We start from the raw sequence: 14,182 nt of genomic DNA, 5'->3' as shown, positions 1-14,182 counted from the left end.
ATTTGTAAAGTGGACAAAATAAAGTTGGGCAGAATGAAAGCAGTTGCTGCCATTCGTGTCCTCTGAAGGCATTGAAGGGGTTCGGTGTGGGTGGGTGGAGAAATATTTCAGGAACAAAATTAGGAATTGGTCCATCTTGCAGAAAAAGAGAGAGATAAAAAGGGGGAGATTTAGCCAGGTTCCCTGGCACAGTGTCACTGATTAGGAGGAGGTTACAGGGGGAACCAATTGCAAAGATAATGAGGTGCCGTGCCAGAAAGATGGTTAATTTGTTTATGTATGCAACCACAGCAGCTAGGATCCTTTATGCTCAGAAATGGAAAAACAAAGAAGTTCCCACTAAAGAAGAATGGATAAGCAAAGTGAGGGACCACGTCGATCCAGCAAAGCTAACAGCTAAAATAAGAGAATTTAATGATGCTTGTCTTTTTTGAAGAATGGAAGCCCTTTTCGGATTATTTGAAGAAATATGAAAATATGAAGAATCCGTGAGCAGGATTAAGATGATGAGCAACAGAAAGAATTAGAGACTCTTGTGTTATGATTATAAAAAGGGGGGGAGACAGGATGCAGCAAAGCAGGGGGGAGAAGGAAAACATCATGGACAATGGGATGGGAAGTCAATAATATAGAAGTTGGGTTTTTTAAATGTACAGTCATACCTCATGTTACGTTTGCTTCATGATACGTTTTTTCAGGTTGCGTCCCACGGCGACCCGGAAGTACTGGAAAGGGTTACTTCCGGGTTTCACCGCTCGCGCATGCGCAGAAGTGCTAAATTGCACCGCGCACCTGCGCCTGCGCAGATACGGCTCTTTGCAACCAGAGGTACCACTGTATTGGAATTGTATGTAGGATTTCTGGAAATTTAATCAAATAAATTTGGGGGGGGGGGAGATCATTGAGGTGCCGTGGCAATGCATGCAGAGAGTGTGGTTGGATGGTTTGTGGTGGGGCCACAGTACTTTCCACAGTCTCAGTGCTGCGTCCGAGTGAGCTACGAGCCATATTCAGTGTGGGATGGTGCCTCCGGGTGGCTGAGCGTGGGGCGGGACCCGAGCAGCCAGCAGGCAAGCCAGGATGATGCCCACCACCTGCATGAGTGCCAGCCCAAGGGCCGCCGTGGCAATGTAGAACATGTTGTCGCTGACGAAATTGTAGACCTTGCTGTAGCACCCGTCGCGGTAAATTCCCCGGGCGCCGACAGGGAGAGGGCTGTGCAGGCACCTGTTGCGTGCCCTGCAGCAGCTCGCGGGCACGGAGCCGTTGGGTGGCTGTTGCTCCATAGACCACGGCGAGGAAAACCAGTCGCGGTAGCTTTCCACCCCGCAGCAGTCAAGGGTGCGCTGGACGGAATCCAGAGCCTCGGCCTTCTCCTCGTCCTCTGCATAGGAGCGTATGGCTTCGCGGAGGCCGTTCTGGAAGCCTTCGGCAATATCCTTGCGGTAGAACAAGCTGGAGAGGCCCGCCACTAAGCCGGCGGCCAGCACCGCCAACTGAAAGCTCCCATAAGTGCGCAGCAGGCATCGGTGTTCGGTGGCGGCGCTGAAGCAGCCCAGGAAGCCCCACACGATGACAGCTGCGCCGGTTGCCAACAAAATGAAGGAGGTGTTTGGGTATTGGTTGGTGGAGAGCACCAAGTAGGTGCCCAGGGAAATCTTGGCCCAAATGCCAAGGGTAACCATGGTGAGCCCCGCTGCCCAGAAGACAAAGCTGAAAGCCATGAGGAAAAGCTTGAGCACAGCCATGGTACCTTTCTGGCGACGGTTGATAAAATCTCCTAGGTGCTTATAACTGGTATGGAGGAAGGAAGTGGCACCTGGTCCTGCCGACTGATGCTCCTTGAAGCTGGCTGATGCTCTGTGATGCCACCTTTAGATGGTTTTTCCTTGAAGTTTTGGTTAATCTCCTCCACCTTGCAAGCTGGGCAATGGTGAACACCTTCACGCGGGACCCGAAGTATGAAATGCTCTTGCCAGACGATGGAACTGGGATGGTGTTCTTTGGGGTTCAGCAGCTCCACAACCAGCGGACGTTGTTGCAGGGATGCTAGAGCAGCTCTCACAGAGAGAAATGTTCAGAAATCTCTGCCTCCTTCACCTGGTCAGAACTCAGGATACCAGTCTCCTTCTCCCTATTCCGCAGAATGCAAAGAAGATTGCACAGCGCAAAACCAGTTGGACAGGCTCTCTGGTCAAATTGCTGTCCTGGTTGTAGTAAAAGCGGCTTTTGACACCCCAGAAGAGAGCAGGACTGCCTCCTGCCAGAATTGTCTCTCAATCACTCCAGACACTCCTGTCCTTGCCTCTACAGTTGCACGCTCCGCCTTGGTATGTCAGCTGCTAATTTGTCCGTCATGGGCTCTGGTTCCCCAATTCACGCAAGCTTTTGTAGCTCAGAGATTGCTTTTCATTCAGCTGCCACAGAGGAAATTCAGCCTCAGTAACGGGGAGCTCGTTTTCCTGCAAAGCGGGCAGGTAGCTCTTCAACTTTGATCCTTCCCCTCTCAAGAGATAACATAAATGTTACATACCTTCTTTTTAGCCAAAGCTGAAGATCACAAGATTTCCCGGTGCATCTCAACTGGTGGTGAAACACTCATGTTAAAAGATTTCCCCATTCCTGAAAGGGGGAATGTTGCTTCTTGCCATAGACTGTGCTGAAAACTTTCAGATGTAGGTAAAGACTGTCAGAGTTAAAAATATATAAAGAAGAAGGAAGAATATTGTACAGCTGTTTTGCTCCGTAATGTAAATTCCATGGAGCTACCGTATCCTTACGGATACAGGACATCTGGTGACTCCTGTGCTGTATTATGGAGATGAATGAGAGTCTTGCAACCAGCCATTCCCAGAGTTTACACTATTTCAAGCATTAATCTAAGGGGGGAGAAGTACATCAGAAAAACCAGGTTACTGCCCTGAGATAACAAGGATCCCTGATCTAAACACCCACCTTTCTTCACTGCTCTGCCACCATTCATGCATAGCAAGTAGCACAGCTTTCCAGGAGGCTGAAATAAATAGACTGTTTAGATTTCCCTTTGGTAGATTTATGGCATGATGAGAACAGGGCTATATAACAGATCTATCACTTGCTCTTTTCTTGGGAGTTGCAAGCTATAAAATGAAAGGGTTTTGCAGCTGGCTGGGCAAGATTAGTCCTGGACACAAGATATTGGCATCCCAGATTGCATTCACCAAATAGCAAATGTTTCCTGGTCATGTATCAGAATACAGAGATGGGCACCGGAGAGTAATTTTAAGAACCTTCACAAAAAAGGGAATCTTTTATTTCATTCCACAGCTGTTATCCAATACCTGTTGAGTTTCCCTCCAGAAAATATACTCATGACTATGCAGTTGCCCTGGAGCCAGTGGCGTAGCGTGGGGGGGTGCAGGGGGGGCCGGCCGCACCGGGCGCAACATCTGGGGGTTAGGGTTAGGGGGCGCAAATCCACGGGTTAGGGGGCGCAAATTACTTGCCTTGCCCCGGGTGCTGACAACCCATGCTACGCCACTGCCTGGAGCTCAAGGAAAAAACATGATTTGCTTTTATTTGTTTCTTCAGAGAGGCTGCAAAAAAAGAAAAAAGGGGGGAAAGTAGCATGCTAATTGGAACATAAGGCTCAACAAAGAAAGACCGTATGAGACCACCACCTTGCTGAACCTCAGCAGGTCTGGATCTGGTCAGTGCAGACCCTCCAAGTGTCCCTATTTTACAGGGACAGTCCCGGACTTACAGTAGCTGTCCCGGTTTCTGATTTGATCCTGGAATGTCCTGCTTTTCCTAAAAAGGGTAAAGGGATCCCTGACCATTAGGTCCAGTCGTGGCCGACTCTAGGGTTGTGTCGCTCATCTCGCTTTACTGGCTGAGGGAGCTGGTGTACCCCATTGTGGGGATTCGAATCGCCGACGTTCTGATCGGCAAGTCCGAGGCTCTGTGGTTTAACCCACAGCGCCACCCACGCCCCTGCTTTTCCTTAGGAGGTCCCTATTTTCATCAGAGAAATAGGAGGGTATGGAGTTATGTGGCCCCTGAACCAAGGAGATTATTATTATTATTGAATGAAAGGTAAAGGGACCCCTGACCATTAGGTCCAGTCGCGGATGACTCTGGGGTTGCAGCACTCATCTCACTTTATTGGCCAAGGGAGCCGGCGTACAGCTTCTGGGTTATGTGGCCAGCATGACTAAGCCGCTTCCGGCAAACCAGAGCAGCACACGGAAACGCCGTTTACCTTCCCACTGGAGCGGTACCTATTTATCTACTTGCACTTTGTGCTTTCGAACTGCTAGGTGGACAGGAGCAGGGACCGAGCAACAGGAGCTCACCCCGTTGCAGGGATTCAAATTGTCGACCTTCTGATCAGCAAGCCCTAGGCTTTGTGGTTTAACCCACAGCGCCACCCGCATCCCTTTCCATTTATTATACCTGACCATAAATGTTACGTACTGAAGTCTTCACATGGTAACACTGCCATCATGGCATGGCTTTTCCCAGAAAGGAGAAGGCTCTTCCATCTTCATTTCAGTACAAAGTCCATGGGGCTAGCTCAGTGCTTTTTCCCTAATGTAGACTGCTCTGTGCTATTTGGCATCCCTATGTTCTGTTTGTGTTTTTCTGATAATAAAACAAGTCTCCGGTGCTCATGCAAACTACATCAGATCTATGGAACACCACAGCTTGGAACCAGGGAGTGCGAAATACATTTTATTTGGGTGGTTAAAGCAACGATGACCTGTAAATCATTAAGCCACACACATTTCTTGCCTTCACTATGAATAGTACAAAATGCTGATCTCAAATACTGATTGCCGAGTTTTTCCAGGGAGCTTTGAAAAAAGTACAGGTATTTCAATTTTTTTAGTACTACCAGTGGTGTGATGGGGGGGGGGGGAGGGAATGCAGATTTAAGTCTGTTGGGGAAAAGGGCCACTGGATCCGTTACTTGTTGGATACCTCCTGGGAAATATTATAATATTCCAATTAGCATGCAAATGGCACTCTGTTATTACAGAAATGTGTGGTGCTGCAATCTGGGGTACCCTAGCTCTAGTAGAGATGAACTGGATCTAATCCAAAACAAATTCTCCTACTTGGGAGTCCTATGCCGTATACCAGACACATTGTTTAGAATTGCAGTAGGTGTTGCTTTTCTCAAAACACACATTAATAAATCCATGATTCCATCCGGGGGGGGGGGGTGGAATCTGATCTCAGACAAACCATTATTTTTTTAGGCTTGCAGAATGGGGAAGGCTGGGCACAATGTTGTATTATCTACCTGCCGTGTACGTTGCTAAGGATCATATGGTTCTCTGGAGGCCTTGGTGAAGATAATAATGATATATGGAAGCATTTTAGGCTGTTAGCCCACAGGATTAAATGTATTCAGGTATGCTATGTCTGCGTACCACTAAAAAGGAGATGTAAGCTCCCTCTAGTGACCCATTTAAGATAAACCATTTGCCTCTCAAAAGCCAGCCTGTACTTTCATTGTGCCTGTCTATAAAATGGAAATAAGTAAATGTAGTTTCTGTTTGCGTTTTGTGTCTCTCCTGTGACAGGTTTTCCTGATACTGGATGCCAAATTTCAGGTTATTAAAGTTTTAAAAGTAAAATCATAAGGACGTTAAAACGGTCTGCGTCACACCTAGAAAGGAGAAAACAGATGTGCTGTTTCAGCTATGGAAAAGCTGAAATTAATCCACTAAACAATTAGAGACTCTTTAATTGCATTTTGGGCAGCTAGGCCTCTCGGTGTGGCTACTAGCAGAACCCTGGGAAAAATCTCTTCCCCCTTATTTATTTGGCAAAGTATTTATAACCCACACTTTCATAAAAATATAACAAGGCAGAATACAGTATGCAAAGTTTTGTGTACTCCAAATGCTCCCCAGTCTCCAACTGACTGTGATGCTATCCAGAAGATAGCATTAAAGAGTATGTCCTGCATTAACGGCCAACTGGAATTTCAAAAAAACGGATAATTTTGGCCTTGCAGGACTACACAGTAGCCTTAAAAGCTCAGGCCAGAATTGTGATATTTCAAAGCTAAAAATACCAATCTCTTCAGAACTTCATGGGCTTTGATATTATATGAAACATGAGGGACTTACTTTAAAATTTAAAGTTACAAAATTTTACATTTTAAAAAGTGATTTAAAAAGTCAATATGATTAAAAATCCCCCCAAGTATTGATCATTTCATATTTCTAAGAGCTTCCTGCAGAATTTCATCACATTCTTTAAAAAAAAATAATGAATGTATATGTTTGCCTTATTGAGCGCTATTTAGGATAAATGGGTCTTCTTGGTAGTAAATCATGCCCTAGACAGCTTAGAGGACAGAGTTCAATGGGACGTACTCCCAGATGAGTTAGGAGAGGCAGTACAGGTTCTGAACCAATGGATGTAGACCAATGAACTGAACACAAATTCAGATAAATGGAGGTTCTGTGGACAGTGAGATTTCAAATCAGGAAATTGGTAGGATATCTTGTTCTCCATGGTGTGGCAATCTTAATAAGAGCAGGTTTGTTGTTTGGGGATGCTGCTGGTGTCAATGTTGTCAAAGGAGGGTCAGTGGGATATGGGTGCCACTGTGGTCTAAACCACTGAGCTTCTTGGGCTTGCCGATCAGAAGGTCAGTGGTTCGAATCTCGACAGAGTGAGCTCCCGTTGCTCTGTTCCAGCTCCTGCCAACCTCCTAGCAGTTCGAAAGCACGCTTGTGCAAGCAGATAAATAGGTACCATTGTGGCGGGAAGGTAAACGGCATTTCCATGCGCCCTGGTTTCCATCACAGTGTTCCGTTGTGCCAGAAGCGGTTTAGTCCTGCTGGCCACATGACCCGGAAGGCTGTCTGTTGACAAATGCCAGCTCCTTCGGCCTGAAAGTGAGATGAGCGCCACACCTCATAGTTGCCTTTGACTGGACTTCACCATCCAGGGGTCCTTTACCGTTTACCAACGTTGCTGATGAAGGCTCAGTGGTCAGTAGTTGTAGCTCATCAACTACAGCCCTGCAACTTTCCCTCTCTTGCCATCTTGCCGCCTGCTGATGGAAAGCCTCCATCCAACCTGCGCTTACTCAGGAGCAAACTCTGCTGAAATTACAGGATGCAAAGGATCAGACTGGAACAAGTTTGTAGGGCATTTGGAGGGGGTACAATTTTTGCAAATTTTTTCAGCAAGGGTTTTAAAAATATGTTTTCAGGTGTGAGGAAGTGAAACCTGCTATTATCTTTAATCTTTAAAATTTAAAGTTTTTAAAGTTTTATTATGTTTTTGTATATGTTGGAAGCTGCCCAGAGGGGGCAACCCAATTAGATGGGCGGGGTACAAATAGTGGAATTATTCTTGCTGCTATTAGTGACTGGACAACTTTTAACTTTGTAAGTTTACATTTGATCAAGAAGCACATAAACTGCTTTCGGAAAGCCAACGGATTTTAATTTTACCTTCTGAAAATGTCAGGAAATGCTAAATAACAATAACAATAATAACTGCAGTTGCAGATAGGTAGCCGTGTTGGTCTGCCATAGTCAAAACAAAATAATGAGCTCATACCTAGAACTAACTTAGTTGGTCTTTAAGGTGCTACTGGAAAGAATTTTTTTATTTTGTTTTAATAATAACTGCAAGTACTCGGCAATCATTTTTTAATGATTTCTATGCAGTCTTACACACATTTTACTTCCCAAGCAAAACTAAATTCCATTAATTTAACCAAAGCACCTTTCAAGTGCCCAAGCCACGTTACAACTTTCCAGCACCCCTTGTTTTTGTTGCAATTCGGAAAGCTGGAAAAATCCAACACTCCAACGCTGCAGTTCTGGGGCACCTTTGCACAAGCAGTTGTGGAAGCTCCCAGGTGAGTTTATCATCATCCTTACCCCTCTCCTTTTTTTTTTTTGGATAAATTTATTTATTCTTTCATTCATTTTTAAAATCATTTTTATTTGACTTTACAAATATAAATTTATAACAATCCAAATGCATATCCGTATGTATACAGGTGCCACTGTACAGTATCTCGAGACTTCCCCCCCCCCCATCCCCTCCACGGGTCCTATTGTCAACATTTACAACTGCGCATTCTCCCATAATCTATATTTGGCACAGTATCCATAGTATTTGTTACGTCGCAAGTGAGATTAAAATCCTGCCAATGTTTTAAAACATCTGCTTACAGTGGTCATTCTTTTTTAAAAGTTTTTGCCCTCTTGGTTCCTGTACTTATTTATTTCTTCGACAGAGGAAACAGAGGCACATCTATCTATCTATCTATCTATCTATCTATATCTCAGTGTTTTTCAACCACTGTTCCGCGGCACACTAGTGTGCTGCGAGATGTTGCCTGGTGTGCCGTGGGAAAAATTGAAAAATTTGAAAGATTTAAAAATAAAGTATTTTAAAATTTTTCATATTTCTGTTTACTTACTATTTCATAATAAAGTAATTATAAAATACTTTCTTTGTGTTTATTTGATTCCTATTCAAGAGAATTACTTTATATAATAATAATAATAATAATTATTATTATTATTATTATTTTTTATTTATACCCCGCCCCCCCCAGCCAAGGCCGGGCTCAGAGCGGCTTACAAGCAATAATAAAAACAAGATGAATGATTACAAACTTAAAAACAAAAATAAAACACAACAAATAAAATAATGGAACATTAAAATATTAAAATGTAGCCTCATCGCAGGAGGAGAAGGAAAAGAAGGGGGAAAAAGAGAGAGAGAGAGGGGGGTCTATATAGTCAATATAGTCAATATGGTCAATAGACTATATAGTCAATATAGTCAATAGACTATAGACTATATAGTCAATATAGGCACAGAGTTAATTTTTTTAACATTTTCGAATAGTGGTGTGCCTCGTGATTTTTTTCATGAAACAAGTGTGCCTTTGCCCAAAAAAGGTTGAAAAACATCTATCTATCTATCTATCTATCTATCTATCTATCTTATCTATCATCTATCTATCATCTATCTATCTATCTAAAAAAGCACCCCTCCCGATTCAGTCCAAGACAGGCAAGGCACGCGCGCTTCCCGCTCCGCACTTTGGGAGATGTAGTCGCCTCTCCTTCCCTCCGCCCATGGCCTGCGCGGGGCCGGGGGCAGGAAGCGAGGCCGAACTACAGCTCCCAGAATGCACCGCGGAGGTGCCTCCACCCCTCCCTCCCTCCCCGCCTTCCTCCCCTCCCTCTATGAATGACTAATACCAACATGTTGTCAGGCTAATGTGGCCGCGAGTACCTGGAGGGCTCGCCTCCCTTTCGGGTCTCCTTGGAGCGAGTTGGGGTCCTCTCCAAGCGCCGACGCCGAAGCCAAGCTCGGGCTGGTAGCTTCCTTCCCCCCCCCCGCCCCACCGAAAGCACCCTGCACGGAGAGGGGGGGCTCGGCTTGCCAAGTAAGTCAGGGGGGCGAAGTGTGGGGTGAGGAGGGAGAGAGACCCTTGGGTGGGCGCGCGCAGGGAAGGAGACCCGGCTGCCTCGCCTCGCCTCGCGCGCCCAGGAGCGCGCGCCTCATTGTCGCTGTGCCACCGCGACACAAGTCCTGCTGCGAGGGGGGTCAGGCGACAACAACAGCAGCGACAGCGACAGCAACAACATTCCCTCTCTTTTTCTCCCCTTCCTTTCTTCAAAATGGCCAGGAATCAAGAGGGGAAGGGTAGGAGTTTGCAAGAGGAACTCCTACTTCTTGGGAGTTTCCTAGCAAATGGGATTTTGTGTGTGTTTGCATTTTTCATTTTGGGATGGGAGTTTGAAATGCTGTCCGTTTTTTAACTTTTTTCCCCCTTTTGCCCCACCCCACCCCCAGCTTAGCAAGTGTTGCCTCGTGAGGCTGTTTGGAAGGTTGCAGATTCGCCCCTAAGGTTTAAGTTTTCGCTGGCTTGGAAAGCGCGCAAACTTTCCTGGGTGGGCCTGCTTTTTGGTGCGAGCGAAGGCAGAAGCTGTAACAATGCTCCTTTGAAAAGTGTGTGTCATACTTGTGGCGAGGGCAGAGAAAATGCGGCCTCATCTGATGGATATGTGTCTTCAACCACCACTTCCCTTCCTCCACCACCACCTCCGATTTTATTTTAAAATTATTTTTCCAGAGACTAGGAGCGTAGTATGTCATGCCCTAGGAACTTAATTAACTGGGGACACAGCGCTTCTGGACTTTTATTTTAGAACAATGTGCATAGTTTGATTAGATCGCAGGTCGTCCTGTACTAACTATTCTAGCGAGCAAAGCATATTTCTCGGCCACGTGTGTTACTTGGTGATGACGCTGCCTTGCAAATGCAGTTGATTTTGAACAAAAACCGGAGAGATTGTTTCAGCCACTTGGATTGAAAACGTCAATTTCCCTTCGTGCCATAACAAATGTAGTGTTACAGAGAACATCTGGCCTCATACAGGCAGTGTGGACAGCTTGTCTCGGAAATAAATTTATACTGGAATTGTGGAGTAGCCCCGCCATTGTTATGATACAGCCTTGATTCATCTAAAACTATCCGGTTTATTGGAGGAATAGAATGGGGCAATTTTGTGCGATCTCTTACTGGGTTTTTTGTAAGAGCAAACATTGAGGCATTTGTGAAATACGATAGTAGTACAGTGGTACCTTGGTTTAAGTCTGTTCTTAAACCAAAGCATTCTTAAACCAAGGCGTGCTTTCCCATAGCAGCGGGGGACTTAATTTACACTCAACAGAAAGCGGAACATGTCCTGCTTCCAAGGCAAAGTTCACAAACCAAAACACCTACTTCCGAGTTTGCAGCGTTCTTAATCCAAGTTGTTCATAAACTAAGCTGCTGTTAAACCAAGCTACCACTGTATTATCTTAGCAATAAGGTAACTCAGAATTGTTGCAGAAATTTAAGCAAAACTCAAAATGGCTCACTGGATCAGTCTTCCTGACATGTTTTGGACCCCAACTCCCACCAGCCCTAGCCAGCATGACCAATGGTCAGGGGTGGTGGAAGTCCAAAACATCTGGAGGGCACCAGGTTGGGGAAGCCTATGTTGGACTGAAGGCAATCCCATGTGTTCTTAAGTTTTGACTTAGTTGTACTGTGTTATGCCTAAAAGCTTGCTTATACCTTGCAATCAGCAAAAGTTGTTACCATATGGTTGGGTGCAGAGTTTCGCTAACACGTCACTGCTTAAAGGGGTGGTCCCTGCTACATTGAAAGAGGCAGTGGTACGACCACTTCTAAAGAAACCAGCTCTGGACCCTTTGAATCGGGACAACTATTGGCCAGTTATCAATACCCCGTTTGGGGAAGGCAGGGGAGAGGACCACGGTGGGGTAGCTACAGGCGTTCTTGGAGGACACCGATTATTTAGCTCCATTCCAGGGTTCAGGCTTGTCCATGGAACTGAGTCACCCTTGGTCACCCTGATGGATGAGAGCAGGACAGAAGGAGTACAACCTTGCTCCTGCTTCTTGACCTCTCGGCGGCATTTGGTACCATTGACCATGGCGTCCTCCTGGACCAGCTGTGGGGAACTGAGGCCATTGTATTACAGTGGTTCCAATCCTACCTTCAGGACCGAGTCCAGAGAGTAGTGCTCTCTCTCCAGTACTATTTAATATCGACATGAAACCTTTGGGAGCAATCATTAGGAGTTTTGGGGCGAGGTGCTGTCAGTATACTGATGACACTCAGCTTGATTTCTCCATAACATCTGAATCGGGAGAGGCTGTACAATCGCTGGGCCATTGCCTGGACGCAGGGGGGAAATGGAGGAGAAAAACAAGCTGAGCTTCAGTCCTGGCAAGAAGGAGGCACTGTGGGTGAGTAGCTGCTGTGTCCAAGAAATTGGTCCGTTGCCTACCCTGAATGGGGTTGCACTCCCCCTGAAGGAACAAGTTTGCAGTTTGGGAGGGGGGTTGCTTCTGTATGTGTCACTGGAGGCTCAGGTACCCTCAGTGGCTAGAAGTGCCTTTGACCAACTGTGACTGGTTCAACAGTAGCACATGCATTGGTTGCTTCAAGACTGGATTACTGCAATGCACTCTGCATGGGGCATCCCTTGCGCTTGATGCGGAAGCTGCAGTTATTGCAGAATGCTGCAGCACAATTGCTGATAGGAGGGAGTCAGCATATAACACATGTGGTCAGAGTTTGCACTGGTTGCGAATTTGTTCCTGGGCCAAGTTCAAGGTGTTACTGTCAGTATATAAGGCCTTAGCAATTTGGGACCAGTTTACCTACAAGATTGATTTACCCTACGCATGCCAGTCTCTTAAGATTTGCAGAACTTGCGCTACTGCAGGTGCCACATAATACCCACCCCACATTTGTAAGAACTTGATTGTTTAGTGTGGACTACAACTGACTGGGGCTGATGGGAGTTGTAGTCCAAAACATTTGGAGAGTGCCGGGTTGGCAAAGGCTTCAGGGTGCTTTCAGGTGACCATGCCAACTGTAGTGAAACTGACCTAGATGTCAGCCTTGGTGTGCTGAATAGTCTAGAACAGGGTTTCACAAACTTGGGTCTCCAGCTGTTTTTAGACTACAACTCCCATCATCCCTAGCTAGTGATCAGGGATGATGGGAACTGTAGTCCAAATTTGGGGGAACCCTGATCTAGAAGCCGCTCTTTATCGCCTCACCCAAAGGCAAGGCGCAGGTCAGCCCAGTTTAGGAGACGGTTGAGCTCGCAAAAATTCAGCTTCCCAACATATGTAGCTTCTGAATAGTCAGTTGGGTTAGTCTGCCAGCTGAGACCTGGCAAGCTGATGTGTTGAAACACGCCCAGCTGTTCCACCCCCCGGAGAATACTCAATGCCTCAAGTTCCAAGGAGCCAACATAAAGTTATTGGGTGAAAGGCATCTAAAGCGAATGTTTAAAATTCTTAAGGGTTGTGAAAAGTGTAAATTCTATTTTGTTCATTTTCCTAACCTTCCAGGAAGTGGTATTAGGCTCTGTGTGACATGCAGGCCACATGGAGGTCACTCATGATATACTGCAGTGAATTACCCGGGCCTTTTAACTAACATGTTGCATATCAGCAGGTACAGTACATGTACAGTGGGACCTCTGGATGTGAACGGAATCTGTTCCAGAGCCCCGTTCGCATCCTGAGTAGAACGTAACACGCGACTGCACGGGTCGCGTTTTGCCGCTTCCGCACATGCGCATGATGTCATTTTGAGCGTATGCGTGAGCGGCGAAACCCGGAAGTAACGCACTCCGTTACTTCCGGGTCACCGCGGAGGGCAACCTGAAAATGCTTAACCTGAAGCTACTTCAACCCGAGGTATGACTGTACTCTATAATACTCAAGGCAGATGCATGAGGAAACACACCTTTATCTGCTGCTAGCACACACTGTACTCCAATGTCCTCAAGATGAGATAAATACCAATATTCTCCTTCACCATCATGCAGAACGCCAGACGTTTACCTAATGTGTGCGCTACAAATTAGAAGAGCAATTCAAAGCCTGGCAGGGCATGAAGGAGTGGCATATCCACATCCCTAGCCCCATTGCTTGTTCCTTCTGGCCATGAGCAAGCGGGCTTTAGGAACAATTATTCGACCACTGACCATATGGTAATTATGTATCATCTTGCCAGAAAATATTCTGCCCCGAGTCGGGGGCGCCTATGAGTCGCTTTCATAGACTTAAAGGCCGCCTTCGACAGTATCCCAAGAAACTGTCTATGGAAGAAATTAGAGAGATGGGGCATAGATAGAAGGCTGTTATGGCTTATAACCCAATTACACCACGGGTCGTCGGCTAGAGTGAGACTCACACCGGCGGGAAACCTATCCAATGAGGTCCCAATAAATAGAGCAGTGCGCCAAGGCTGCATTTTGGCCCCACTCCTCTTCAACTTGTTTATTAGCGACATGAAGCTCTTTCTGAGTGAGTCTCAAGCCAACATTCATGCCCCCCGCCTAGCTGATTTTCGCTGCCCTCTGCTCCTATATGCCGACGATGCAGCGATCCTTTCCTACTCTAGAGTTGGTTTATGCAGAGCTCTAAAGATTTTTGCGGCTTATTGCAAACTCAACCATCTGACAATTAATCATGGAAAATCTAAAGTACTGGTCTTTACCAGGTCTCGGAAAACTTACAGCTGGAAGTTAGATGGAGTCCAATTAGAACAGGTTTTCAAATTTAAATACCTGGGAGTCTTTTTTCACTACAACCTAAGCTG

The 14,182-nt window shown here is 46.0% G+C and overlaps 1 protein-coding gene and 1 pseudogene across 5 annotated transcripts in view; one reads left to right on the top strand and one right to left on the bottom strand.

Annotated features, from left to right (window-relative positions):
• Window positions 1-892: 892 nt before the first annotated feature.
• LOC310825776 (tetraspanin-7 pseudogene) lies at window positions 893-3,357 on the bottom strand (annotated as a pseudogene). Its single transcript has one exon. The product of its transcript is annotated as a tetraspanin-7 pseudogene (transcript).
• Window positions 3,358-9,073: 5,716 nt separating this feature from the next.
• The window catches only part of TRABD (TraB domain containing), a 40,898-nt gene continuing 35,789 nt past the window's right edge, over window positions 9,074-14,182 (top strand). For 2 of the 4 annotated variants that reach the window (XM_083699438.1, XM_083699437.1), the window contains exon 1: window positions 9,195-9,427. The gene's annotated coding sequence lies outside the window, so the exon portion shown is untranslated. Of the gene's footprint in view, window positions 9,428-9,473; window positions 9,688-14,182 lie in introns of those variants that run through there. The other 2 variants (XM_083699435.1, XM_083699436.1) reach the window with 2 other exon arrangements.

This window comes from Podarcis gaigeae (assembly GCF_964106915.1).
Source record: "Podarcis gaigeae genome assembly, chromosome: 10".
NCBI classification, from domain to species: Eukaryota; Metazoa; Chordata; class Lepidosauria; order Squamata; family Lacertidae; genus Podarcis; species Podarcis gaigeae.
This window is presented reverse-complemented; position numbering and strand designations above follow the sequence as displayed.